Source organism: Ovis aries, chromosome 1 (assembly GCF_016772045.2).
Source record: "Ovis aries strain OAR_USU_Benz2616 breed Rambouillet chromosome 1, ARS-UI_Ramb_v3.0, whole genome shotgun sequence".
In the NCBI taxonomy this organism is placed as follows: Eukaryota; Metazoa; Chordata; class Mammalia; order Artiodactyla; family Bovidae; genus Ovis; species Ovis aries.
The window spans coordinates 180,405,155-180,422,665 of NC_056054.1; the positions used below are offsets into that span (position 1 = coordinate 180,405,155).

General features: G+C 36.6%; 1 protein-coding gene across 50 annotated transcripts in view; it reads right to left on the reverse strand.

The window, feature by feature from the left end:
• The window catches only part of ZBTB20 (zinc finger and BTB domain containing 20), an 863,472-nt gene that overhangs the window by 510,070 nt on the left and 335,891 nt on the right, over positions 1-17,511 (reverse strand). For 35 of the 50 annotated variants that reach the window (XM_060417945.1, XM_060418065.1, XM_060418031.1 and 32 more), the window contains one exon: positions 11,647-11,720. The gene's annotated coding sequence lies outside the window, so the exon portion shown is untranslated. Of the gene's footprint in view, positions 11,721-17,511 lie in introns of all 50 variants that reach the window. The other 15 variants (XM_060417962.1, XM_060418034.1, XM_060418142.1 and 12 more) reach the window with 1 other exon arrangement.

Here is a 17,511-nt window from a genome sequence, read left to right on the forward strand (position 1 = left end):
ACACGACATAGCAACTGAACAACAACAACATACAATCTTAAATATCATCACATATCACATGGTATACATGTAGTCAAATTAATGAATTCAGTCTTCTTTTTTTTAAAGCAAATTTTACTAAAACCTTACTAAATCTTTACACAGGATACTCAACAAACATTTACTGAATACCTATCTGCTGCCAGTTTAATGATTGTGAACATTAATGAACTACCCATGGTACTTTCCCTCAAAAAATAAAATCAGTCTAATGTGAGAAATATAGCAGTTTAAAAGTATTTCTTAATTTGAAGAGAATCTGCTCAGAGAATTTATAATAAAGAATGCTTTAACATAAATCTTTAAAAGAAGCAATTTAGCACTAGTAATTCATTCTTAGTCATTGTTTCCAATGTGTGACTAGTACTTAGCAACAACAGAGTACTTCTCTACATGGCAACTCAAGAAACAAACTAATTTCTAACCACTAAGAGCTCAGATAAAGCGCCTTACTCCTGAGACCTCAGAGTGATTTATAATTCTACTAATACTTTTACTGTGATAGTAATACATGATATTTATAAGCTATCTTTATTCTGTGGAACTCTAAATACTTAACATATATCATTTGACTTCTTTGCATAATATCTATAAGACAGAGAAAAGTGTCCCCTACAGATAAGGAAAATGATCTTAAGACAGAACTGTTTGACAATGCCTGAGTCAAGTCTCCAGATAGTCAGCCCCACGCTCCTTCCTCTCAATTATACTGGCTGCCTTCTTACTGGTAACTGCAGAGATTATGTGGATGGTATTATGTCATCAATCAGAGTCTTGTTTAGCATGATAGAGTCAGTTTTTATTTTACAAAAAGAGAGCTTTTCATGTAAACTGTTTCCTCTGTCTACTAAAAGGACTTGTAAATAAAATTCTGCTGACAAGTTTTCTAGGTGAGATGAATCTCAGCAACCAATCTAGTTGGTCCCTCCCACTTTCCAGTTCTATAAGAAGAAAAGACACATGCAGCATTGAATGTGTAACCCAGGCTCACAGCTATTCCTAGAAGCCCTAATTCATAGAAGAAAAGAGAATATAGTAACAACAATGGCAATGATAACAATGTTAGACATACTTTGGTTATTGATTATTTGATAATGTTCTACAGCATTCAAATAAAGTAAACAAAGAATAGTTCAGTAAAATTGTAGTGAAGATTATGCAAATTTCATATGGTTAAGTTGGTAAAATTGCAAATACATAAACAACATCATCAAAAATCTAGACCTAATATTCAATAACTATTATTCTCCTCTATCTCTGAAGACATTTTATCATAAGACGTTTATAACCCTGAGAATTGATACTAACCAGAAGAATGACTTCATTTGGTATTCCATTTCTCATGACCTCCTGAAAGAATGTCAGTTCAGCATGGCCTCCTTCCTTTTCCAGTTGATTCAAAGAATGGTGTTTTCAAATTGCCATTTGGGATACATGAAGCGGTGCATTTGGAGTCAATGCGCTGCAACCTGAAGTGTAACACTCTTTATTGTTCTTGAGAAACGTGTGCCTAATTCCCTGGAAATTTACTGTTTCAGAGAGTCACAAGTCTCCTGATTGCTTCTCATCAGTCTTGAAGAGATTAGATAAGCTTCCTCCTCCTTACAAAAGCATTTTCTTCATTCCTTTGAGAGCAAAACACTGAACCAGAATTTGATTTTTAGCAAAATATTACAATATTGTAGGAAACATATTTTTCTCCTGAGGAGACCCAGCAATTCAAAATATATACTCGTGTACTTTCTCATTTAAGGCTACTGGCCACATATTGAAAAGAGCAAGGATGAGGTAAAAAAAACAAAGTCCTTTCTGTGAAGCAGGAAGGATGTTTTTCACTGAGTTATTTTAGAAGACTTGAATGGACTGCTAAGGGCTTGCATATAAAAAGACACGAAAGTCAAACTCAAGAAACAGAGGGGAAAAAAACAACTCCAGATCTGTAACAGGCACTGTTTTTAATTATCATAAACTTGTTATGCACACTGGTGCTATTCTATAGTGACAGGTTTAGAATAATTGTTCAAGTGTATCAACAATAGAAATGACCTCCTTAGAAATCGCGGTATATATACTTGGTGCTGCAAAAGCTGACACCGAAGGAATCAGGATCATGTCTGCAGCAGGATGTGACGCCAACAAGTTTCAACGTCTTCCTCTTCCTCTTCCTCCATAGTCTCTTTTCCCCTCTCGCTCCCTTGCTCTTTCCCTTCCGCTCTCTCACTCTCTCTTACTTTCAACAAGGAATTCACTTCTAGTGTAGTCCTCAGTGGTCATCACAAAACAATAGTAACAATTGATAACTGTGTTTGGGTTTTCGTCGTTGCTTCTACTTTGCTTTTTTTTTTTTTTTTTAGTAGCAGTAAGATGTGTACTTTCATTGACCTAGATCAGGCTTATAAAGCTTCAACTAAGCTAGACTTCAGAAGGAAAATGTACACCTCACTTTTTTTCATTAGTCTAATTAACACAATATTTTCTTTCTTTCTTTTTTCAAAGAAGTTGTCAAGGACAGCAGTTAGTAGCACCATTGTCTGTGATATGACTGGGATCTTGGACTCAGAGACACTGTGAGTCAAGGTGATGTAGAAATAAAAGACTAATGTCATGGATTTGACCCATCTTCCCAGCTCTGATAGCTCAGTTGGTAAAGAATCCCCCTGCAATGCAGGAGACCCTGGTTTGATCCCTGGGTTGGGGAGATCCTCTGGAGAAGGGAAAGGCTACCCACTCCAGTATTCTGGTCTGGAGTATATTCCATGGACTATATAGTCCATGGGTTCACAAAGAGTCAGACATGACTGAGCAACTTTCACTTTCTCTTTGCTTTCCCAGCTCTTCATTTCTCAAAGATGGAAACATGTACAGGGGCTCTGTATTTATTTCCAGGCCAGATAACATAACTTAATTATAAAAGCATCATCTCAATATATTCTTTTTTCTTGGGACGTCTATGAGACCATGTATTAAATTCTACTTTGCCATACAAGGAGCTGAGGTGTGTGGACCTTAGAAGACTAGCGTCCAGGAGAAGGGCAGACTTGGCATGCGGGTATAATAACGGAAAAACACTTGGCTCAGACAAACCTATGTTTGAATCTTGGCTTGGGCTTTTACAATAACATGGGGAATTGAAGATGGCACTATTTAATCTCCCTGATCCTCAGTTTCCTAAAAATGTAAACTAAAGGTTATAGCATCTATTTTGAGACGTTTTAAGAATTAAATGTAAAGAGCTTTATGCAGAGAGGGTACCTTACCTAAAGAAAAAGGTAAAGGTCTTTTCTTTATCTTCCTAACTTTTTTCAAAAAACTTCCTAACTTTTTTGAGACATTTGGACTATTAGAGAACTAGTGACCTCTGTGACCACATGACCTAAAGTGATAACAAAATTCACCAGATAAAAACACCCAGCAGGAGACACCACAGGGTTTGAATCAGTTAGGTCTGGCATCAATACAAAACTCATTTACCGTCTGCAATTTTGGACATTACTTAATCTTTCTGGATCTCAGTATTTTCATTATAAAATGGAAATTATTTCTAGTTTGCTGAGTGGTTGCTGAGTGTGGTAATGAGGATTAAAGACAACTTTTATAAGCATCTGGTACATTAAGTAAACAGATTGTGAGTAATACTTATTGTTCAGATTTTTATTAATTAAAACTTGTCTGTAGACTCATCTCCTATACTTAATATTCCTTTTTCCACCCAAGACCTTGAAAGGGTTACAATAGGGGCTTTGATCATAGATTAGCTGGTTTGGCTGTGATAATCTAGCTCTTAAGAATTACAGTTCCAGCCCTGCCATTAAATGTTTAACTGTACAACTTGAACAGGAATTCTAGGCCTAAATTATGTTCATCTCCAAAATGAGGAGACTGGAATAAATAATTCCTAAAATTCTCTGTAGACGTAATATTTTAAGACTCTAGTGTCTTTTGACTGAGTTACAGTGGATAAGTACTCATATCTTTAGAGCTTAACCTAGTTCTCTGTGGTTTAATTTTCACATTCTCTCTACCCTATTTCTTCTTTAATTGCAAAAGGGGATAATTTCCATCACTTTGCAAACAAACCAATATCTCTCTTCTGATTTAGTGGCATTCCAGAATATTAATGCATCATACTTTAAGGCAGTCTGGCTTGTTTCTAATCCAGAAATTCAGTCATAATATAGGTAGTATTAATGAGGAAAATGAGGATTTATTTTCAAGACTTTTTATGCCTCCAGGCCCCTGGACATTGCACATGATAAAATACAATCAAATTAAAAATAAGATTAAGGTTTAACAGTTAAAAATACATTCTAAGAGTAAAACACTTTTTTTGGTACTCATTTCTACATTACAGAAGGGGCACTTAAAAATAAACAAAAATAACAGATTAACCAGCAACAGAATTTTAATAATTATTAACTAGAAAGGAAATAAAATTAACTTGACCTTATCTTAGAAGGTTGTCAGAGACTATTTTGGTTATGTAGATGGGGAACATGTTGTGAACTAGTAGACCTCTGTTTCAAAAGTCCAAGCCCTCCTCAAATTCAGAAGTAAACTTTCAGTAAGGCTTCAAAACAAATATATAGATCTATTGTTTACAAGGTACCCTTGAATTATCTTCATCTTGCTCTATTCTTAAGCTATTCTTCAATTAATATTTATTTATCCATCTACTCACTTTTTCTGCATGTCTACTATGTGCTTTACCAGTGTATTCAGAATAAAATCCAAATTCCCCACCCTGGCTACTTCTCTGATCTCACCTCCAGTTACCCTCCTCCTTTCCTCCTTTTGCTTTAGCTACTCTGGAATCTGTTTATTGCCTTGAATTCACAGTTTGCCCTTGCCTCAGGGCTTTGTCCAGGCTGTTTCTGTCTGGAACTTTTTCCCCTCTCAAGCTTCCATCCCCACCCCAAATTCTTCACCTGGCTGATTCTGTCTTTCAAAGTCTCAACTTAAACGACCCTTTCTCTAAGAATTCTTTCCTGAGCACCTAATGGAAAGTATAATAGATTTTCTCCACCCATTCTTGTCTTGCATATCTATTAGCTCTTCTCATGGACTACAATTTTTAATTTTATAATTGTTTACTTATTAATGTCTGATTTCCTTAGAAGACTATAAATTTCATGTGATCCTAAGGGATCATTTCTATATTCCCACTATTTGGCATGGTTGAATACTGAATTAATGATTCTATTGTGGGAGATTCTACAGGGTTGAGAAAAATCAATTAATATGGACTCTAACTCACAGAATTTGCTTTCTAGTAAAAAAGAAAGAAAAGGCATGTCCATAAATATTGTTTAAAAATGTAGAAAGTAACTCATATCTCAAAAAAGTGTAGGTGGGTGATGTTATAGATTTTTAGGCTTTGGTAACAAATTATTCTTTACCATCTGAGCCACCCAGAAGCCCAAATTGTTAGCTTGAAACATATACATTCTCTCACAGCTTTAAAGACTAGAAGTCCAAAATGAAACTGTTGGCAGGGCTACTACATGTGCTAAGTGAGTTTGGTAGGTAGGGGAGAGTGTATTATTTCTGGCTAGGTCAGGGAGAGAAGGTTTCATGGAATAAACAGCATTTAAAAGTAGCCAGGAAGGATGTGTTAGATTGCATATGGAAATACAGAATGATGAACATTTCAGATAACAGAAACAACACTAACAGATGTGGATGAGGAAATTATGGCCTAAGAGTACGATATATTAAAGCATAAAATTAAGTAAACAATGGGGATACAATTAGATTTTAGAGTGTTCAGGAATACTGGTTAGGAATTGTTTGGTAATTAATATATAATATTAAAGTTTTGTCTGAAAAAAAGTGACATGATCTTAGGGCTCCTGCTTTATGAACCCCAGTGGGCAACAGTATTTAGGATGAACAGATCTCCCTTCCCTCTGCTTCTCCCAAGAGATTAGTACAACAAGAGAAGATGAAAACTTGACGAGGACAGAGGTACCAAAAAAAGGAGAAATATTGGCCATTTATTTGATACATAGGGGGATAGGAGAGGCAAGAATGAGATATTTTGAGTCAAGATGACCTTGACAATTGGGGTTAAAAAATATCAGGATAGTCAAAAGGAGGAGATTTTTTAACTAGGAAGATAAAGTTATGGCCAACATAGATAGCATATTAAAAAGCAGAGACATTACTTTGTCAGCAAAGGTCCGTCTAGTCAAGGCTATGGTTTTTCCAGTGGTCATGTATGGATGTGAGAGTTGGACTATAAAGAGAGCTGAGCACAAAAGAATTGATGCTTTTGAACTGTAGTGTTGGAGAAGACTCTTGAGAGCCCCTTGGACTGCAAGGAGATACAACCAGTCCATCCCAAAGGAGATCAGTCCTGGGTGTTCATTGGAAGGACTGATGTTGAAGCTGAAATTCCAATACTTTGGCCACCTGATGTGAAGAGCTGACTCACTGGAAAAGACCCTGATGCTCGGAAAGATTGGAGGAGAAAGGAACTACAAAGGATGAGATGGTTGGATGGCATCACCGACACAATGGACATGGGTTTGGGTGGACTCCGGGTGTTGGTGATGGACAGGGAGGCCTGGCGTGCTTCAGTTCCTGGGGTCGCAAAGAGTCGGATATGACTGAGCAACTGAACTGAACTGAACTGAATTATAATTTTGATATAATGATTCTGAGAAAGTGGTGTAATATCTAGTTGAAGATTTAAATAAGGAGATTGGAAATATAGGACTATAATTTGAGACTTAAGATACAAATGCGTGAAGTATCAACACTGAAATAAATAAAGTCATACAACCCTGAAACAGTGTCAAATCATGGGAAAAGTATGCATGTGGTGTTTGACAGACATATTTACATCCTATCTCAACCATTTGCCTTTTGTATGACCTGGGACAAACTGCTTATTTCTTCTACTTTCTCACTTGTGAAAACAAGGGGGAAATAATATTATCCCTTAGTCAGAATTATACCAGTTGAGTATTTTATATCTACTTTCATATTTTGATAGTGTGATTCCCAGTAAGTAATATATTTATTTTTCAATCCATTATCTTAAAAATTTGAAACACCATATTTTTATACACTTTTTTCTTTGATTCTAGTTCTTAAAAGCATGATGACTATGATCCTGTAAACAGATTTCATGACCTATGAATGAACTGCAACCCATACTTTGGGAAACACTGGCCCCAACCAGCATTGCATAGTCCATCTAAATCACCAGGGAAGCCCCATTCTATAATCAGATCATACCGTTACCATTCTTTCTTCACTTTCACTCTGCTTAGGCTGCTCATTAATATTATATTATTTCCTGATGGCCCAGAAGAAGTGATAACCATTTACTTCCTCTACTATATCTATAAAATATTTTATCTATAAGAAAGATGTATCTGTTGTCCAACTAGATTATGAACTCCTTGATGATAGACAATAGGCACTATTTATCTATATATTCTGGCAAAATTAATTGCTCATAAGAGGCACAGAATAAATTTTAACTCATTATTGTAGAAAAAAGAGGGAAGAGGTCTGAGAAGAAACTTTGTTGGGTACCTACTTCTAAGGCCTTGCTCTGGCATCCTCATTCTCTAATTTTCCCTTCTCTATATGTCAAAGCTTCCATGAAATGTTTTAAGGCAGAACAATGTCTCCTTGTTTGGGACACAAAGACTTAGGCCACCAATTTTTTGTCCACAGTGACTTGAGTTTCCTCATGGTGGGAGTTGGGAAATTCTGGAGGGAATAAATATCTTTGAGAAAGAAACTAAGATGTACCCAGGACATTATTTTGCCAACTAAGGTCTGTCTAGTCAAGGCTATGGTTTTCCCAGTGGTCATGTATGGATGTGAGAGTTGGACTGTGAAGAAGGCTGAGTGCCGAAGAATTGATGCTTTTGAACTGTGGTGTTGGAGAAGACTCTTGAGAATGCCTTGGACTGCAAAGAGATCCAACCAGTCCATTCTGAAGGAGATCAGCCCTGGGATTTCTTTGGAAAGAATGATGCTAAAGCTGAAACTCCAGTACTTCGGCCACCTCACGCGAAGAGTTGACTCATTGGAAAAGACTCTGATGCTGGGAGGGATTGAGGGCAGGAGGAGAAGGGGACGACAGAGGATGAGATGGCTGGATGGCATCACTGACTTGATGGACATGAGTGAACTCCAGGAGTTGGTGATGGACAGGGAGGCCTGGCGTCCTGCGATTCATGGGATCGCAAAGAGTCGGACACAACTGAGCGACTGAACTGAACTGAACTGAACTGAAAATAATAAAGAAAGTTACTACAATGGTCTCTTTGGATTGCTAAATGTCAGAATCCAATAAAGGAAACCTGAAATAAATTATTAGAGCAAGTAATTTATTTTAAATTATTAAAGTTTATTTCAATTTTTTTCAGACCCAAAAAACTTTTCTCTGATGGAAATGACCCTTGGCAACAATGACATTCTGATACCATGCATGATGCACCCTCTTGGGAAGTCTGAATTCCATGTCACAATGGCTCTGTTCAGATTACCAGTTTTATCTTGCCTGTAAGCCCAATTAGACTACTGAAGTTTCTAATGGCCTTCTGTCTGCTTTGTAAATCATGCATGCATGCTGTTGCTTCAGTCGTGTCTGACTCTGTGCAAACCTATGGGCTATAGCCCACCAACTCCTTTGTCCATGGGATTCTCCAGGCAAGAATACTGGAGTGGGTTGCATGCTCTCCTCCAGGGCATCTTCCCAACCCAGGGATTGAACCCATGTCTCTTATGTCTCCTGCACTAGCAGATGGTTTCTTTACCACTAGTGCCACCTGGGAAGCCACATAAATCATCATAAAGAATATGAAATCAATAAATTTAATTGCCTCTATATGACATAATTTTGCCTCTATGTGACTCAATATACAACCAGAGGCATAATATAAAAATGTACCATAATGCTCTTTATATGTGAATTTTGGACTAGTTGGAAGAGGGCACCACAGTTAAGTGGGTCTCATAAGATGAGCCTAAGACAGTTTGTTTCTCAGCAAACACAGCTCAGACTCTGAGCGTAGAAGAAAGATCAAACACTCAGAGTCTAAAACTGGGTTTGCTCTCAGTCCTAGATGTCTGAAGATGATTTGCATTGGTAGTCAGTATCATCTGGGTAATCTACATGCCCTACCCTGGACCTCAATTTACTTATTTCAAAATGAGATGACTGGACTTTTTATTTCTTATATAGTTTCTACCTGTAATTTTTGATGATGCTTTGCCTTTAAATCCCTTTCACCTCAATCTTTTAATCTTAAAAAATATGAAATGTGTTTATAAAGTTATTTGATGTCCCTAAACATTATTCCACATGATAACAGTACAGTTCATGAAGCTTAAATTTTATCATTTTAGCTTTGCCTCAGAGGCCAAGTTTTATGAGAGCCTTCATTTGCATCACCAGAAGCTAATTTAATAAAAATAAAGGAACCCCTTTTAGAAATAAATTAAATTGGTGTTGGGGGACAGATAACTTTATGTTAAAAACAAAGCAAAACAAGCCAAAAAAGAGAAGGAAACCAAGAAGCTAAACTTAGAAGGGGTCAAATGGTTCTGAGTTCTAAGGAATGCTGTCATCTTATTTGTGCTGAGAAATTGGTTCTGGCTCTCAGTGCACTGAAAGTAGAAGTTTCTAATGGCAACTTCCCAAATCTCTGGTCTCTTGACCCAATCTCTTTTGTACCATTTGCCCCATTTTCTTGAAGCACAATTTACTACATAGACAAGCAGGTACACAGCACCATCCATCCTAGAGTCGGGCAGATTTATCTTTGGAGACGACGTCAGTATATGAGATGTAAGACACAACTAGATGGAAAACTAGTGAAGACCACTTCACAGACAAAAAGGATATGGTTTGAATGGGCACTTCTCATTCTGGTCAGGAGAAAGAAGTAGAAAGTCAAAGAAGAGAAGGGCTAGGAGACTGATATCTAATGTTATATGGTGAATAATAGGTTTGTCTTTGACAAATTCCATTATAATTATCTTCTTCACTGTCAAAAACTTCACTCAACACATCTCCACAATAAATTTTTGAATGAATAAATCCTAAAGTTCTGACTTAAATTTCCTAATTGTACTAACAACAATAGCTATTTCTTGATTACTATTACTATGCCAAGCACTGGGGATCACAAAAATGAATAAGAAATAGACCGTGATTTTAGAGAGCTTACCATCTCTAGTTCCTGACTCTTGTAGTTATGACAAAAATAACAATAATCATCATTTATTCGTTCATATCAGCCAGGCACTATGCTCAGTGGACAACATACATTAATATAAGCTGCCAAAGTTCCCTCCAGTTCACCAGATACCCTGACAGTGAGGTGATCTTGTTCTGTCCATGCATCATCTTTCCTAAAAAAATGGACCTAGCAAGAATTTAGACAATAGGCAGGGCTGTTTAAGCAATGTCAGAACTGTCTACAATAAACATATGAGAATTGCGGTCGATAATGAAAGAGTGAAGTAAACCAAAGTGAAAATGGAAGAAGTCATGTGAATCACCTTTAGTGTACTCTGTCTAAAGGCACCGTGACACTCTGAAAACCACAATGCAATACACCCCACATTCAGCATTCCAACAGGACACAAGGGGATGAATGCTGTTTAAGTGTTTAAGACTCTCTAGCAAAAGACCTCATAGCACATTAAATGGAAACTTAGGAAGACATCACAACCTGCTGGATTTCATTACCAAAATATATATTTTCATCTAAAATTTTTAAAATTATAACATTGAATTTCCTTGTAGTATTTCATAACCTTTGCGTGAGGCATTAAAGTGTTTTTCCTTTCCCCCACCAGCTATAAGCTTCTGTTTTCTTACCCTGGGCGTCTGAATCTTTTATATGCTTGGGTTCTATTCACTGCCTGTTATTCAGACATTGAAATCCCAAATGTTAATTGTTCTTCCAAGTACATTGACAAAACAGCAGCTAAATAAGGGTAGACCAGACTGTGGTAGACTCTGACATGCATTTATGGAACAATGGGGCTCTGAGAGACAGCCTTGTAGCTCACGGGAAGACATAAGATGTGCTATTTTGACTGCTTCATAGCAGAATGGGGAACACACGCACACAAGGGAATTATGCATTTTACTTAGTTTTGCCCAAAGTCCTCAAGGCAACAGAATCTTGTGATGTCATCATGAACTTTCTTTCTCTCCATTTACACTGACACAAAGGCTAAAAATTTCTAATGACATCACAAAGGAAAAACAGAGTCTACTGTGATTCCATTAGAAATCTGTTACTGTCCAAGAGACTTGTACCAAAATGTAAGAATCCTTCCTGACAGGGTGTGTGTCACTGTGCTGATGCACGGTGGGTGACACCCTCCCGAACGCAATTCAAACCAGCCAAGAGCAAGGATGCACAATTTAGGTTGGATAAAAAAGACATACTGAATATTGAGCCCTACAAATTTTCTTTTTTTAAAGAAGGAAATCATTTAAACATGTATTTCTTCAGGGATATTCAAATTTCTTACTCATGTCTGGTTACTATGTGACCACTATTTTTGTCCCTTTTTGAGTGGGTCACAAAAACACAGAGGAAGGTAGAGGAAGCTTTCACTCACAGGAACGCAGTGCAGCTCAATCTTTTGTTTTTAAGGTGCAGTGATTTCAGTCTCTAAATGTAACTTCAGGCAGTCTGAAAAGAAACAGGTTAAAATCTCTTTCAGTTATAATTGGTATTTCAGATTTAATTAAAAATTAAACTTTCATAATGTTTCACCATCCAAAGCAATGCATTATCAGTCAAGCGTAGCTTTTTTTTCTGTTAAGGAAAAAAAAAAAAAAAAACCCTCTTCCCAGAGTAGTTTTTTAATGAAAAGAAAAGGATCTAAAGAGGAAAAAGAGCAATTCTGAAAAACAAAATATGCCTCCATGTTAAGGACTTCATAATGATATGACTAGAAAGTCAGTGGTTCTAAATTTTACCTATATTCTGATTAAAAAAACAAAACAAAACTCCTAAACAATTTCAAAGCTTCAAGATTACATACAATGTTATTTCAGAGAATAAAGAAGAAAATCTACAGTCTGAATATACATATTAAAGGGAAATTACAACTTCAAATAAAATTGGAAAATAACATTAGACCCACTGCTTTCAAATGACTGAGGGGCAAACGGTGAAGCAGAAGCAAAGAAACATATTTAGTAACGCAAATGCCTATTGCAAGGTATTAAGGGTTTAGTGCACTCCAGATTACATCATACTATATAGCTTATTGTATAAAGCACTGCTGTTTGAAGCAACATGGGAAGACCATTAGGGTTTAAACTACCCTTCTTGGTTTAAATAACCATAAATGCATCTTTTAAAACATCTATTTTTAATTTTTGAATTAAGAGTTCAGGCATTAAGGTAAAAGTATTTAATAACTATCTGGGCTTAAAATGTCATATTAATTTTTGTAGTCCTTTATTTTTTCATACAATATCACCTATAAATAATAGTTAAAAAAAACAGACAGGATTAAGTCATCCTTATTTTTAGCTTCAAAAAACTGATACAACAGGTTTAGAAAAATATAGATTTTTAGTATAAAAAGGAGATAACACAATTATCTTTTACTTTACATCATGGCAGTCCATTTTTTATATATTTGTAGCACTAAATGTGGTATGTTTATGTCCGTCTTCATATTAATGCAAGGTAATATTTTAACATCTCCACATATAAGAGCATAATCATAAATCAGCCTTGAAACTGCATCTATTTTTGAAATTGTGTCTATTTCTTGCTTGTGAATTCTACTTTCTTTTTCCCTTGGATTATATAAAAGAATATTTTGTGTATTGTGTCTATTTGATGCACATAGGTTGTAAGTTCAAATTGGTTCAAATTCACTAGATCTATCCATGAATGGATCCACACACACACACACACACACACACACACACACACACACACACACACACACAAATCACTGACTAACTAAACTTTTCCCCTGCTTCTCACATGCCTGAATTAGACTAAAAATGCACTAGTGTAAAGACAGAAATTATGGAGGCGTCACCAGGGACAACTGACTATGAGGAGGGGAGTGCACATATTTCCTTATAAGGCAACAAAACATTCATAAAAGAAGCTGACAAAAATAACTCATGCTCAGAAATAATGTCGAATAACAATAATCCCTAATAAATGATGCAGAAATATAAGAGCTGCCCATCTTTATATAAATCTGAATCACCAATTGATACTGTTCCACTCACCAATCACATATGGTTAGTGAAACTGATTCACTGTCTAGTTTAGGTAAGAAAAGGTGATAGAAACAAGACTGCATATTTATATATAAACTGTTTAACTGACAACTTGCAGTTCAATTTAGTGTCAGATTTCCTTTTCCTTAATTCACCAGATGTTGAGTGAATTGAACTCAGTTCAAAACAATAAAGCAGTTTCTATGAATAGAAAGTCTAAGTTATAGTCTCCTCTTCGCATGTCATTCCTTTCTCCCCTTTGACCTTTATTTTCCCTTCTCTGTCTCTGCCTGTTTATTCCTTACTTTCACTTTCCTCCTTATTTATTTTTTTCCCTTTCTCTTTTTTCCCACTTGGTGTGGGTAATGAAGCTCAAAAATAACATCTTGTATCCTGTTGAGGGAAACTTGGTCACAACTATCCTTCCAGATGACAAACTCATTCTTAAATGTCTGTTTTCCAATCCAAAGAAAACAGAGCAATTGAGAAAATAGAGACGCAACATCACTTACCACTACCACCACCACCACTTTTAATTCCCATGCTACATTCATCATAAGGAGGACTGAAGTTTATTTATGTTAGTTATCCCCTAACCTTAAATAGGACCGCAAATAAGACTAATAACAGGACCATTTTGTGGCACTCAAGCAAACGGCTGGGCAAAACAGATGGATCTTACTTTGCGCCAGGACTCAAAAAATACAGTCGCCAACTCACTGTTGGCGACTACGTATCTTGGCCCAAAGATGGACCTGGAAGTGGGACCAGTTGTCTTTGATATGAATATGGTTCCTATTCATATCAGCCTCATGAGAAATCATTAACTCTGCTACTATGCAGTGGAGTTAAGTATTGGTTAGAAACTGTTTGGAAGACTGGTCATCAAGAAAGTGGAATATTCTGAAGGCATGCCAGATTAGATTTAGGAGCAGAGAAGTTAAGACTAGGATCTTATTTTTGGCACTACTGTCTACTTTTCAACTTCTATTTTTGTCAAGTTCAGTACTGTACACTGAATCCACCTTTAAAATACTAGATTTCCGGAGTATGTGTCATCAATAAGAATAACTTGCTCTTGACATTTCAAGTTCCAAAATCTGTTAAATTTTTTTCAAGTTATCCAGAACAACCTCAGTTATTATTAAAATTGACCACCAACGTCAGATTTCTTTAATCAAGATAGAACTTTGCCAGGCTTTATAGGATACAGTCAACACCCAGTGATGCACTGGTAAACAACTCAGTAATCAATGCAAATTACAAAGCCCGTAAGAATGCTCCTCTTGGCAGAGACCCTTTAGCAAAGAGAGTTGTACATTCTGCACTAGTTAAAGATTCTGAATGTCTTTCCAGAGAAGTAGCAAATGCATTATATTACAGTAACCCATCCTAAGTCACAAGGCCAAAAAACAAATCCCCAGACAATAAAAAACTCAAGAGGGGTGAAGAACTATAGATCTTAGTATTGACGAGGAAAAAAGGGCTGCTTCTGACTACACTCTACTTTTAAAAATCTTCACATAGGTAGGGGTTTTAGATATCACCAGGTCATAGAACTTCAAGGAAAGAGCAACAAAGCACTCCAGTTTAGGAAGTCTGAGCTCATCCAGGCAGTTGTCTTAGTGCTCTCCCAATTCTTCAGCACCAATTATATACTGCTCAGATAGTTTTCAGAGAAGGCAATGGCACCCCACTCCAGTACTCTTGCGTGGAAAGTCCAATGGAGGGAGGAGCCTGGTAGGCTGCAGTCCATGGGGTCGCTAAGAGTTGGACACAACTGAGAGACTTCACTTTCACTTTTCACTTGCATACATTGGAGAAGGAAATGGCAACCCACTCCAGTGTTCTTGCCTGGAGAATCCCAGGGACGGGGGAGCCTGGTGGGCTGCTGTCTATGGGGTCGCACAGAGTTGGATGCACACACTCGCCTGTGGTCAGCATAGAGACCAAATGACAATATTTGATTATTTCTCTTAGTCTTTGTTTCCTTTTCACTTAAAAATTTATTGTGAAAAAATTCAAACATATACAAGAGTAGAGAGTATAGTAAAATAGAACTCCCCTCTCCCCAAAATAAAAGAACTCCTATGTATTTATCACCCAAGGTCAGGGTTTACTTCATCTATGCTCTAACAAACTTTTTCTTCCACCAGATCATTTTAAAGACAATCCCAGATGTCATATTACTCCATCCATTAATATGTTAGTATGTATTATTAAAAAATAATGACTTAAAAATCATAATACCATTATACCACATCAAAAATAATAGTAATTATTTAATGTTATTAAATATTCTGTCAAATGATTGACTTTATTTTTTTTAACAGCTGACTAGTTTGAATTAAGATCTGAACAATATCTGCACATTATATTTGAATCACAATTCCTATTTAACCTATAAATTTCCCATTTCTTTTAAACATTTTAATTTTTAATTTTGAAATAATTTCACATATATGGAAAAGTTGCAAAGGTAGCTCAAAGAATTCTCATATTTCCTTCACTATGTTCTCTTAACTTTAACATTGTACATAACTAAGGTAAGAAATTAACATTGATACAGTACTATTACCTAAACTACAGACTTTATTCAGATGTCACCAGCTCTTCCACTAATCAATTTTGTCTCTTTCAAGGATCTAATCCAGGCTTTCACACTACATTTAGCCATCATTTATCCTAAATCTCCTCTGCATGCTAAATCACTTCAGTCATGTCTGACTCTTTGCGACCCTATGGACTGTAGCCCATCATTCAGATTCTCCAAGCAAGAATATTGGAGTGGGTTGCCAAAATGCTCTTCTCTAAAATCTCTTCTGATCTGTAACAATTTCTCAGTTTTTTCTTGTTCTTCAGGACCTTGATAGTTTTGAAGAGTAGTGGTCAGATATTTTGTGAAATGGTCCTCAGTTTGGATTTGTCTGATATTTCCTCATAATTGGGCTTCCCTTGTGGCTCAGCTGGTAAAGAATTTGCCCGCAGTGTGGGAGAGACCCTGGGTTCGATCCCTGGGTTGGGAAGGTCCCTTGGAGAAGGGAAAGGCTACCCACTCCAGTATTCTGGCCTGGAGAATTCCATGGACTATACAGTCCGTGGGGTCGCAAAGAGTCAGACATGATTGAGAGACTTTCACTTCACTGCACTCCTTATAATTAGATTGGGATTACAGCTTTAGAGAAGAATGCAAAAGAATGAAGTGCTCTTCTGATAACATCATGTCATGGGGTCACTGATATCCATATGACTTATCACTAGGGATGCTAATCTTGGTCATTTGGGTAAGGGAGTATCTGCCAGTATCTCTTTCCTTAGTTTTAATAAGCATAATTTCTTTAAGTTTATTGAGGTATAATTATGCAATAAAATTCATCCTTGTAAGTGTAAAATTTAATGATTTTAAGTAAATTTAGAGTTCAGTTATCATCATCACAATTCAGTGTTAGAACATTTTTGTCACTCCAAAAAAGACCCTTCATGTCCTTAGGCAGTCAATCCCCACTATTATTCCCAGTCCTTTCTGTCTCCAAACATTTAGATTTTGTGACCATTTCTTATAAATGCAATCACACAATATGTGGTTTCTTGCATTTGGCTTTTTTTTTTTCTCTTATCGTAATGTTTCTCAGATTGATACATGCTGTGGTATATAGTGGGACTTCCCAGGTGGCACAGTGGTGAAGAATCTGCCTGCCAATGCAGGAGACACGGGGGTTTGATCCCTGGGTCAAGAAGATCCCCTGAAACAGGAAATGGCAACTGACTCCAGTATTCTTGCCTAGAAGATTCCATAGATAGAGGAGCCTGGCAGGGTGCAGTCCATGGGCTTGCAAAGAGTCAGATACAACTGAGTGATTGAACACACAGGCACAAAGCATGCAGCAATAATCTATTCCGTTTTATGTATGAATAGTATGCCACTGTATGAATATATGACATTTTGTTAATCCATTCATCAGTTGATGGACACGTGGATTGCTTCCAATTTTTTACTATTATGAATAATGCTGCTATGTGCATTCACATATATATGCCTCTCTGTGGACATGTTTTCATTTCTCTTAGGGAGATTCCTAGAAGTGGAATTGCTCGGTCAGAAAAATAAGTTTTACTTTTAAGATATCAAGTTATTTTCTAAAGCGGTTGTACCACTTTAAATTCTGACCAGCAACCTGAAGGTTCCAGTTCCTTTCTGTCTTCACCACCATTTGTTACCCTGCCTG